Source organism: Centropristis striata, chromosome 14 (assembly GCF_030273125.1).
Source record: "Centropristis striata isolate RG_2023a ecotype Rhode Island chromosome 14, C.striata_1.0, whole genome shotgun sequence".
Classification (NCBI taxonomy): Eukaryota; Metazoa; Chordata; class Actinopteri; order Perciformes; family Serranidae; genus Centropristis; species Centropristis striata.
Window position 1 is genome coordinate 20,534,693 of NC_081530.1, and position 13,345 is coordinate 20,548,037.

A 13,345-nucleotide genomic window follows, 5' to 3' on the forward strand; every position below is an offset into this window, starting at 1 on the left:
AAAGGGGAGCTACCTGGTGTGCAGATCTTCTTGTTTCTATTCTGTTAGATGCCACCAAAAAATAAGGCTGTAAGAAGATATTCAACAGTAGTGAAGTTGATGTTCTGTCAGATAAACTTAAAGTAAACAAGATTTCCAGAGGAAAATAACAAAAAAAAAACCCAGCTCCAACATATAATAAACTGATATTATGCTATTTAAATAACAAATATATAATCTAAATCTGATTACATGATATTCATGCCTTTTTCATGTTTATCAAATTTAAAATGGATCCTCTTTGCATCATACATGTGACTCAAGTCATTTAATTCAAGTATGCTCAAGTAAGTCGCATGTCATTTGGACATGGACCAGTCAAGTCACAAGATAATCATAATTATTGAACAGATAATGGCCATTTCATGCAGCATTAAATGACGCAAATATTTGACCACACAATGTGACCAACACTGAAATGCAACTTTGTGATTCGGTGAAACATATCCATTGTTTTCAGAAACTACCGTTTCAATGCCAACATTTTATTCTATAGATTCGGTTGATTGGTGTCATATCAATCATTACCAGGCTAACAATAACTATCATCAGCACTCACAGACCAGCCTGTCCTCCTATCAAAATGTCAATATAGGTTGTGTGTACAGGCAGTGAAAAACAAGCTATATTTACGAATTTTACCGTCTGTAATACGACCGCCACCATCTTGCTGACATAGCACGGATTCCCGTGTTCCGTTGGAGGCTGGGGTGGTGGATGGGTCAAACTGTGAAAACAAAAGTAAACCATTTTTAACTTAAGTTACGTCTTTACCTAAGTTACGTGAATCACGTTTTTGAACACACGTTTTTTTACGTAACTTAAACAGTAGTCATGTGACCCTTGTAACTACTTCATTTCCGGCATTAACATACATTTATTGACTGTTTAAACTGTCTTTTATAACCCCTTAACAGAAGTTTTTTGCCCTAAACCTATAGGTCAGTGGTTTTACAACATAAATCCACATAAACTGCAGCCTTTTTTTTTACAACCGCAGACTGTACGTGTGTGATATATTTAGAAGGCGCCGTGATACATTAATATGTGCCATGAAACGCGTGCCGCGATATGTATCTACATGCCATAATTTGTGGTGCTGACACACGACCTCTTCTGCCATTTATGTTGGAGAACTTGTTGCACAGACACTTGCTGATTCAAATGAGTCTTTAAATAACTAACAAAGTTTGGTGTTGTAGGTTTGTAAAGGGTGAGTCATCATGTCTTAGGTTGAGTCTTTCATTTCAGAGTCAAAGTCAAGTAAAAAAAAAGGAGGAAATGTATCATTCAGAGGCCCATTGATTCAGCAGTCCACTGCAGAAAATGATGGAGATCGCCCAGCTGTAAGAATATGGTAATGCACAATAGATTGTCAAAGTGTCTCTATCTGTGATTTGTGTTGACAATACTTTGTGTAGGTCTTTAAATAAAGGAAGAAAAGCCAATCTGAACAAAACACAAGGTAAAATATGATGTAAACTTTTAGCAATACAAATAACAGTGCTAAAGGTACTCAGACTTTGAACAGGAGTCTCTTGGATTTCCCAATGCAGTTAATGTTTTCTGTACTTTCTGTTGCATAAGCACGTGTTAGCCAATCCTGTGAATGCTTGCAGTCAGCATGAGGCTGGTATCAGTGCAAGCTCAAAAACTACATCTACATGCAATGTGATCTCTGCTCTAGTCTCTGAGTTTTTGGCCGCAGTGATGAAATTCCTCCCTGTCTGGTTCCAACCAGTCGTTCTCTGTTGGTGAACAGGAGAGAGGGAGGTCATGGTGGTGGGGTGCTGTAATTCAAGTTGCATCAGAGTCTGTCTGTGTTTTCATCTTTGTCCATGTCCAACAGTGATACCATCAGAGGGGTGGATATGGCATTGCCTGAGGAGGACAACTGGTGTGGGTGCAAGGGTGAACTACCACAATCTGAACGTTTTAGTTGCAAAAATGATGAAAGATTATGATTAAATTAAACATTTAAGTGATATTGCCATCTTCATTGAGTAAGGTTTGAGCCTTGTTAGTGTGATTTTTAAGTGTTCATGGAAAACATCAGCACAAACAAATGCTTACGCGCTCTCTTCCACTGCCGCCTCTGAGATTATCTTGGGGAAATCCCATCCCTCAGGTCATTTTGTGCTAAACGTCCTGAGATTGAGTCAAGTCTGGGAATGCTAACATCTCTGAATGCATCGCCTCAGACATCTCAGGAGAGACCGGGGCCGTCGAGTGGGCAGGTGTGATAAACACACAGAATACAGGAATGCTGGTTTGTCAGATGAAGCTCCCTGGCTCTGTGTCATGACTTGTGAGTGATGTAATGTGTTATTCTCTTTCCTCCCTGAGACATATACAGTATACAGTATGTTTGTTAACAAGGACTGGTCTCTGGTATGTTTAAGCCAGATGGAAGAACAATGTCTGACAGGCCGACCCTTTGCAGTGGCCTTTTAAGGAGTAGTTGGGATATTTTGAAGTGGGGTTGTGTGAGGTACTTATGCAAAGTTAATGTATTACTTAAAGTAGATTGCCTTTAGCACGCCCCCAGTTTGAAGGAGCAGACAGGAGCACCGGCTAGAAGCTAAGTAATGTACTGCTGTGGACGGGGGCAGCAGCTAAACATACATACGTATAAAAAATCTGTTTAGTTGAACACTTTATTTAGAATATTTTCACCCTTTACCAGTCCTTTTCTACAGGGAATTGAAACCCAGTGTTGCCAACTTAGTGACTTTGTTGCTATATATAGCAACTTTTCAGACCCCTCCAGCGAAAATTTTTAAAAAAAAATCAAATAGGGACAAATCAAGCGGCTTTTTCTGGTGTTATTAGAGATTTTTGGAGATTCATACTCTTCTTAATGAGCAGCGGGGTGCTGTCGGCGCTCCTCCCCCGTCCCAAAGCACTCACAAGCAGCACAGTCCCTCCCAGCTGCACTGCTCACTTTTACTGGTCCCAAAGTCGGATAAAGGGATAAAGGAGGAGGGTTGGAATTGTGACAGAAGACTTTTTTTTTTACTTTTTGTATATCCCACATCGTTATTCATCTCTTCTACAGCGTCCATTAAAATTACACGCACATGGTTAACTGTGCCAATTAGGCTATGATGTCATTTAGCGACTTCTATCAACTTTTAGCAGAGTTAGCAACTGACATCCATCTATGCTCCCTTCAAAGTCACCAGACTCTATTGACAAAAACAGTAATTTTACCTTACAGAACACAGGAACTGCTGGTCGGCTGCTGCCTCAAACACCTACTTTGTCTGTGTCATTGTGTATCTTTGGTGTTTTACAGGGTTAGTTTAGATTCACCAAAGTCACACAGTAACACAAACAAAGTAACCGATTGAGGTAGCGGCAGACAAGTAAATCATGTGTTCTGGTTTCTTATTTTTTGGTTTTTAGGTGGGCAATTTTTTCAGTAACTAAGTTTTTCTGCTGCCCCTGTCCACCATCTACTGTAGGTTATAACCTGACAATGGATAAGTACCTCATACAAATGCACTTCAAAACATCCAAACTATCCTTTTAATGCCTCATATGGCTGCTGTCTCATTGCAGACACATGCACACACATATTCAAACACTCCATCTCCCACCTGCTCTTCACCACATCGGCATGTTCCTAAAATTATAACTTTGTATCACAATTCCATAGCGAAGGTGAGGTCAGTGGTTTACAGTACAACAGTGCATTTTAAATTAACAAAGTATATAAATGTCTTTATGTGAGTCACTGGCCAATACCCTGTGGCAACATTTTGAGGCACAATCAATAAGCCGCACGACCTTCAGCATGGACAGGGGTTGGCAAAAAGGGCAAAATCGATAATATAGCTGGCTCCGAGCATACGGGTAATGAAAAAAATGCTACGGGACAAAAATAGGTCAAATAATTTGCTGCAAGTTATATTACCTGTGTCTGAACTGACTGAGAATAAACAGATTTAATGGGTTTGTTAATCCCAAAACACTGCAGCCAATCCATTATCCACGAGTCCACCATGAAAAATTGCTTCAAAATCAGTGATATTTTGGATGAATTTTACAGCTATAAAAAGTACAAAATAAAGCTCAGCGAGTATGATAAAAATAGAATAATACTGGAGTCCATTAGTGGCTAACAAAAGTCTGTGTTCGACCTGTAGCTCTTTGTTGGGAGCTTATGTGCATTAAACACAGTTAAAAGAGCATCAATAAAGAGTGTACTTAAATACTAGATGACTCAGATTTTTGCCTCTTCATGTCATATTGACATTTATACTCTTGGTCATAATGAACCTCAGAGTAAAAACCAGCAGCTGCACACCTTTCTGACTTGATTTTCACTGTGAGGTCTGTAAGAAAATGATGGGATTTGTATTAAAATGTTAAATCGTAGCTTTATCAACTATTCCAGCAGGTCTAAAAAGTGTCAGCCTATTTACTCACTGGAGCTCTTTTTGAAATATGTACTTATCAGTTACAGCGATACTCATTTCAACTGCAAAGAATAATTTAAAATCGTCCTTGGTTTAACAAAACGGTCCATTTTTCAGAGGATGAGATATCACTTTCACAGCACAATTTCCCCCAAGCACTTTCTCCTGGTATTCGTTTTGGGAGCACTTAAGGTAGATTGTGTTTTTCCCTCTTAGTCTTTCTAATAAAGCTTTGTAAAGACCCGCTGATTTCCCTTAAATGTTTGTTGATAAAGAAAACAGGAAGGCAGGCATGCCTCGGTTCATTAGTTGCCCGGTGAGCAAGACTTTAGGTACGCACACCGCCCGGGGGCAACTCTCATTCCAAACATACACAACTCAGCACTGTAAACAAATGCTCGCACATGAACCAGCTAAGAATGTGCACAAACTATAGATTAATTCACAAGCTTGGAGTGCTTCATGCCGAGTATTCCCAAACACACACACACACACACAGAGGTGTGATCTGCCAGGCAAGGCCGCAAAACGCTGCTATGTGAGAAAACACCTCGCAAAGCAAACAGAGACTCACAAGGCAACCGCTTGTTCCGAGGCCAGAACTCAGGGCAGCGCTCCTCACATCTCTGTGAGAGGAGAGAGGGAGGAGAGAGGGGAGCAAGTGATCAGATGATACACGATAGGGTGAACGAAAAATATGTTAAGGGATTAAAAAGAAGAAAAGACAAGACGAAAATTAAATAAGAGTGCAGGGGCAGTTGAGGATTAAGGTTGTAAGAGAGTTGGACAGGAAAGATGAAGATGAAAACCTTAAAAGACGGCTTAAAAAGTCAAATGGATAATCATATCAACCTATCAACCACTGATCAGATCTGCCAGTGAAGGCTGGGTAGAAATAAGATGCTTTCGTCTGCCTCTGTCTGAAAATGAAGGATCCATTGATTGAAATGTTTCATTAAAAAGTGTTAAATCTGCCACAGTTTTGAATGATATTGCAAAAGTACCATGAAAAAAACTAACAAGTTCTCCAACATAAACGGCAGAAGGGGTCATCTGTCAGTACCACAAATTACGGCACGTAGGTATGTATCGCGGCTTGCGGCACAATGGCGCGTTCTAAAAATAGCACACACGTACAGTTCAGGGTTACAAAAAAGGCTGCAGTTTCTGTGGATTTATGTTGTAAAACCACTGACCTAGGTTTTGGGAACAAAACTTTGTGGTAAGGCATTATAAAAGACAGTTTAAACAGTAAATAAATGTACGTAAATGCCAGAAATGAAGTAGTTACAAGGGTCACATGACTAAAGTTATGTTCGAAAACGCGACTTACGGCAGACGCATTACAGTGGATGGTGAAATACGGAGACATAGATCGTTTTTTGCTGCCTGTTCACACAACCTTTATTGACGTGTTTGAAATCTCTACAGGCATAGCAATGCTAATAAATAGAGGTTTGGTTTATCAGGTAACTTTATGTGATTACAGTTATAGATACACACACATGCGTGCGTAAGTGCGCACACTCCTCCAGATACACATGCTTCATACTCATGCTTCACACACACACACACACACACACACACACACACATATGAATTTAGTTACACACACACTCCTTCAGATACACATGTTTCACACACAAACACACACACACACACACACACACACACACACACACACATTTTGAGGTGTATTTTGAGGGCATAGGTCGCTGTACAAATAAATACTTGAAAAGGAATGCTTGTTGTAGGTGTGCTCCTTGTATATTATACAGTATCATAACATTACTAGTATTAATTGTTTGAAATCTCTGAAGAATCTCATCATAGTGTACACATATTAGATGAAAAAAAAATATGAATTATTGTCAATGTACTACATGCAAAGTAAAAAAAATAATTGTAGTGTCCAGATGTAAAAAGCTAATGCTATTCTACAAACAAACTACAGCCCGGTCACATGACTTCAGCATCACCACCACAAAGCTGACGATGGCATTTAATGTCCCTGACAATCTCTATAGTCACATTTAGCCACTTATCCACCTTTTTAAATACACATTAAAAGCATTACAATTCACAATCAGTGTGTGTACTGCTGTATTTCATGTTGTAGAGCAAACCTTGAAAATGTCTTAAGCTTTTACCAACCAAAAATCTAACCAATAACCCATACAAACTGCAAAAACTCCTCGTTGGGTTTTACAGGTCATTTTTGCTGCACTTCATTGTTAAGAGCAACAAAATAACAACTCTGTAAACTTCACAACCTGTGAGAAGTACACGGAGAAAGGTTTGCTGTGTCAAACTACATCAACTAAAGTTGCTAAAGTTCTGGATAGTTTCCCACTGAGTATTTGGCATCTTGACTTTTTTGAGGTGACTATGCAGCGGGGCCCCAAATCTTGCTATGCTTTCTGCAGAGACAACAATGAGCCACGAGGTCTGGAATCCAACATCCAACAGAATATTTTTTCTCCCCTTCTCTTCTCTCTCTCTCTCTCTCTCTTTTCTCTCTCTCTGTCTCTTTTCCTAAACGCTTCCATTTTCCCCCGAGCAGAGGCAGACTGTTTTGAGAAATGTGAGCTTGTTATGCTTTATGATTTGCAATCTAGTGTCTTATTGACACGTTGCCTCCTGTACCACTAGAGATCCTTCCAATAACATACTTCAGTGTCCCATGCAGCCTCGCACGTAAACGGTAAAAGGCCGGTCGAGGCCTTAAATGTATTTTTCAGAGCTGGTTTTTTTTTTTGTTTTTTTTTTATATAAGAGAGGCTACTTTAGGACATTTCCATCTCAGCTCTGTGGTATTCCCCTCTATAGATGTGAATCCTGCACTAAAAAATGTCCATAGAGCTAGCTGCTGCCAAACACTGGCTCTGCTCTGGTGCCAGGGAAAATTTGAACAAGAACAGACTCTCACACAAAGCCAATCTTTTGTTTTTGCGGCCAGAAAAATACCCGCATGTACAGTAATGACATCTCTACTTACTTATGTTTATGAAGGGGCTTTTTTGCTTAAAATTCTTGTTCAGTTTGCTGCTAAATTGCTTTTCCCTGTAAACGATAGTAATTGTTTTGGACACTTTTTTCCAGCCTGGAAACCTTTACTCCCATTGGCTGACGCGTTGCCCGTGTGTCCCGGTCTCTGCCTTGTTCTGTTGCCATATACATTTTTGGGTTGCTGTGATGCCTGGCACACGTCTGACAGGGCTGGGTGTTTATGTAGGCTATGGGACACCTGCCAGCTAGACGTCCTGGAGCTGTAATGACATGCTATTCTGAATATTTCCCCTCAAAATCAAAACAAAACAGACGTCAATAGCACTTATTAAACCAACACGAATCCTTCCTCTGCGTTACTATGTATTGTAGACGTTTGGTTTATTGGCAAACCAGAGCTGGAAAACACATCAGTCACAAAGACATGTTTGTAATGCGTGTGTTGTTGATGATGTGCATTAAAACAGGCAGTGTTCTCACATTTTCAAATAGCTTTCGGAGCTTCAGAGTCTATCTGTTCTGTTTCTCCGCGAGCATCTGTTAACCATCAGCAAAACACCACTTCAAGAAACTATAAACTGGAAAGAATAAATAGTAATCAAAGTATAAAATAGCAGGGAAAGAAAAAAAAATACTTATTTACCACGTTGACAGTGTTTGTAGAGAATGTATGTCTTTTTCTCTACTAAAAAAAAAACACGAGGAATTAATTTGTCTCATTGTGAACAGATGCCATTAGTGTGTGTGTTGTTAGTATCTGTGTTTATATAACCCATATCATTAAGGAAAATTGTGTTGTCTCTTAAATCTGTGTATTTATTATTCTGCCTGCAGAATATATTAGTGGATATATTGCCATCTATACTGCTTCTGAGGCCATGATCGTGTCTCTCTTTTGTGTTTTTGATTGTATTTCACTTGATAATTAGATTTTCTCATTGCTCTACATTTCTTCTTTTGGTAAACCATAATTGAGTTAAAGTTAGCTGATAGTTTTGACTTCTTTTCCTGGGTTAGGGGCAGGAATGTGTGTGTGTATTTCCACTTTTTACCGTGCACACGTGTAGGATGTCTACAATCTGGGAGCCGGATCTGGACCTCCAGCTTCTGCAAGACACCCCGCGCTCATTGAGATCCAAAACGACAGATTATCTTTGGCATTCCACATCTGGAAGCAGTTGAGCTCCGAGGAGCCGCTTCTTCTGAGAAATATACAAATATGTAGGACAAAGTGCACATGAATAGAAGGGATATGGCTGCTAACTGTATGTGACTGTATCTAACTGTGTCCTGATGGGCTTTGATGTTCAGCTTATACATATTTAGTAGACTTCTTGTTTTATCACTTTAGGACCAAACAAAGAACAGTATTTCTGCTATGTTGCCGTTTCCTCTTATTACGATAGTGTCTTTAGCAATTCATCCTGCAGCTTCTATAGGAATAGTTTAAAGGTTTGAGATACCATTCTGATGCCCATTTGTTAAATATGAAGCAGAAGTCAGGAGAAGGTTGGCTTAGCTTAGCATAAAGACTTTAAAAGCACAGAAACACCTAGGATGGTTCTGTCCAATGGTAAGTAAATCTAACCACTGGCCCCTCTGAAGCCAACTTAAATGACACATTATGTCTTGTTTGTTTTTGGACAGTCAACCAGCCTCCCTGCTTCCTGGCTGCACAGGGGCGACCAGGAAACAACCAACACGAACTATATAAGGTTGTCCCGCAGTGGCTACTGTGGGCTGGCTGACTATGGCAGCTAACCTTAACGATTGAGCTTCCATGATGCAGAGCTGCACTTCCAGTTCACCAAGCAGTGCCTTGAACCTGGTAACTTAGCTACATTCATTACATACACCACTATTCCTAAAAGAGACAGGCATAAGAAAGCAGGAGAGTGAGAGGAAGAAAGAGATGCCATCACTAGTTGCTAAGCCAAAGTAGCTAAAAGAATTGGGTAGCATGTAAACAACCAATAAGATCTCTAACCTAAACGGCAGAATAGGCCGTTGTCAACACCACCCATAACAACACATATCAGCAATTGGCAAAATGAGAGTTTCGCAGTTTACGGTACTGCACAGCGATCTGAAAATAGCACACAAGTCATTATACATACATGTACGGTTCGCAGTTGGAAAAAAGGCTGACCTAGGTTTAGGGGCAAAAAAACTACTGGTTAGGCGATACTTTCGTTTTTTACATTACATTACATGTCATTTGGCTGACACTTTTTGTAAGGGCCTAAATGTTGTTAATAGAATAATTGAAAATCATAAGAATTAAGAATAAGAATATTTACAATATGTACATGTTTTGATATTTACAATATATGTGGATAGATTTTTTCTTTTTTGTGAAGTGTACCTTTAATGTGTCACTCTCGCGATTCTTTGGTAATGGTAATTTGGTAGGTAATGTGAATTTGTGGTCAGTCAGGACAAGCGGGGAGTGGAGCCGTATATTTTTTTGACCTCTTTATTTCACCTATCTCTATCTCTCTCTCCAGTACTTTCTCATTTTGTGTATAGGACGTGATTTGTATTTACTTCTGTGACATTTTATATTTTTCCTGCAATTTTTTGAGTAAACATTGCAAGTTTACCAGCTGGTCTCTGTGGATTATTTGGATGTGGACACAAGTGGTACAAGCGTCAAACCGAGGCTTCACCTACACTTTTGTCCAAAGGAACTTACATTAAGTGCATTCAACCTCATACTAGTCATAGACCACAGTAATCAAGTAAGTACATCATTTTTAAGAGCCAACTGTAACCACTACAGGAGTGCTATACATTAAAGAAGAAGAGCTCTCCTGGGTGTAAGTCCACCATTTGATCAACCCATCGACCTCCTGTTCCTCCCTTTGAGTGTGACATCCACCATTTAAAGTCCACATCGCCGTCAATCAATATTGCTATGTCAGCAATGTCTACAATGTAAATATGAGTCCTATTTTGTTGCCTGTACAAATGCTCTATATTTACGTTTTTGAGGGGAGACCAGCCTCAAACAACTGTGGGATTAATGAGAAAGTCAGTAAAAGAAAGCTGTAGGTTTGAAGGTAAATTAGATAATTACCCACTGCAATGAAGAATATGATAAAATTAACTGGGTTGAGCGACAGCAGCAAGAATAAAGACAATATGCTATATGCAGCCACACTGGTAGTCAGTTTACACAATATGAAAAAAACTACAGTGTTGCAACTGTTCGATGTAGCTGCCTGCAAGACTGGTCATTAGAAATCACAGGTAACCACGATAGGAAAAACAGAAAGAATTGACAAACCCTACGAGAAGAGGCCACTTCTTCTGGGTGAGAAGTAATTCATTCATTTTTGTACAGACTACAAAAAACTGAAGAAAAAAAACATCTGTAAGCTTTAGAGGTGCCACGAGGCAGAATTAGCTTCCTATGGACTGAACTAGACTTGCCGTTTTTACCCGTTTAAAGTCTTTTTGCTAAGCTAAGCTCCTACCTGTAGCTTCATTTATAGCAAACACTCATGAGAGTGGTATAAATCTTCTTATCCGACTCTCAGCAAGAAGGCAAATAAGTGTATTTCCCCAAATGTCAAACTATTTCTTCAACAACAGCATGCCACAGCATCACCTGATACTTTGACCTGCTTGACCACTCACACTCGTGCTGAACCATCAGCTGCGGGAGGCTTCTGATGACTCGGCTAAAACAACACCTCCCTCACAGGTTCAAACAGGCTTATGACCCTTTGCCAGATTTTATAACATTTTGAATAAAGTGGGTGTTTCTTTTCAAATCACAATTTATTCTACCATAAATGAAATTACACACTTTGCATCAGCAAGAGGGTAGAGTCTACTAAACCTGTGATTCTGCCTTGATGTCATACCTGCTTTATATATATAATTATCAAATTTAACTACACTGTGCTTGGTACAGCTATATAATCATCTCTCAGCTCACTTGTTCCTCAATCAGTCTTTGGAGACAAAAGCTATTTAAGGAATGCAAAGAAAATTGCACGTTTTTATAAAATAAACAGAATGTGAAGGCAAGCAACGGGACATAATGTTCTGACAGGCTCCTCTGTGGTTTTTATACATAATGGACCAGCACATTCACAAAAACACACCTGCACGAACACACACGCCCACCCACACACACACGATGATCATGATGATAATATTCTAGCATTTGCCGATTCATTAACACCCCCCGATACATGTGAATTTCCATGCCACGTGCTCCCGCTCTCTGGAGTGTTATGTTTGGCTGAAAGAATTTTATTTTCACGTGAGATGATTCATGTGAGCACACAGCATGATAATCACCAGCTAGTTGCTGTGCATCAATCAATTAAGAAGATCTGTCAAAGCCCCATAATGGTTTTAATACGCTGCCTCTTCCATTGGCTGGATAATTGCTACATAATTACTCAGAGTCATCTCAGGTAGATCTCTACCTGGTTAAGTCAGCGCTTGAATATAAATGAGTGGAAAGTTAGTTTCACATGGCTTGTTTGAAAGCAAAGCACTTCTCGGGGGAGCTGCTGCCACCGTACATATTAAAAAAACTGAATTGATAAAGTGATGATTAGCATTACACCTGCAGGAGGAAGATACCGATATCAGGGAAGCTCTTTGTATGTGGCTGCCAGATTTGATTTGTGACTGAGGGAGATCTTAGTGTAATGAGGCAGTGCCAGAAGAATTATTCAGATTCTTTACTCCAATGAAAGTGAGTAAAAGTACTAAAAAATGCGGTAAAATGACTCAAAGTTATGCACTAATAATGTATTTTTAGTATCAAAACTAAAAATTATAGTGTAGTAGGAAGAGCACCCCCAAGAAATATACTTCTAATCAGTGTTTCTAGTGAAGATTCATAGTGAAGAACCATTTAATTGACTGTTTATCTGGAATGGGAAAGAGAAGAGTGTTCACATCAGGCGGCAACCTCTGGGTCTGATCAAGGAGGCAAACCAGGAAGTGCCTTAAGCTGCATTCTACAGAAAATTCCAGCAGGGGGTGCTAAGTTTGGCCGCAAAAACATTTCTGTCCATTAATTTCAATACAAAATGAGAAAACTTCTTACTTGATTACCTCAGGATTTTTTTTAGGACACCACTCTGTTCTCAATCGCTAGTAAAAAATCTTCTTCAAGACAATTTCATGTTAATAGTTCTAATAATGGCCCCATTTAGAAGAAAATAGAAGATAAAGAATTGTATGATTTGGGACGGGGCTACCTTTGATTGACAGGTCACTAACAAGGCGAGCCGTCATCAGGAGAGAAGCAGAACAATGCATATCCATGGCAACGTGTCAATAAAGTTATATATAAGGTTATATAGATATAAAAAAGGAGGTTTAGCAGTTTGGTCTCATAACTTTGACCCTTTCACTGTATTTTCACTTAATGACAGTTTATTTAAGCGTTTTGTTCAGTAAAAATGTCTTGTTCAGCGATTGGTTGGACTAACAGACACTCCAAGGAGTCGCTGATCAGTTTTCTGAGGTCAGTAACATACATTTTGTTTTTGTTTTTTCGCTAGCCAAAATGAACATCCTAGTTAATGCTCCAGTTAATACTAACATGAACTAGCAGCGGCTTCTCTCAGTCGGGTTGAGGTGTAGAGAGGCGTGTAGTCAGTGTCGTCAGATCCCTCTCGCTCCTCCAAATATGGTCTGCTCCCTGTATCGGAAACAAGATGGCGACGAGTGTAACGCTGTCCACAAACCAGTGGGTGACGTCATGGTGACTACGTCCATTATTTATATACAGTCTATGGTTCACATCAAGAAGAGTTCTATTATGATGTTTGATCCTTGTACCTCAAAAGAAATAAACCTTGGTTAAACACACAACAGCCTCTGTCTCGACACCTTAT

General features: G+C 39.5%; 1 long non-coding RNA gene across 1 annotated transcript; it reads right to left on the reverse strand.

Moving 5' to 3' along the window:
• Window positions 1–681: 681 nt before the first annotated feature.
• Window positions 682–13,088, reverse strand: LOC131984625 (uncharacterized). Its single transcript, XR_009395578.1, has 3 exons — window positions 13,051–13,088; window positions 8,525–8,674; window positions 682–766 (listed from the first exon to the last, which is right to left on the reverse strand). It is a non-coding gene; the product is annotated as an uncharacterized LOC131984625 (long non-coding RNA).
• Window positions 13,089–13,345: the final 257 nt, after the last annotated feature.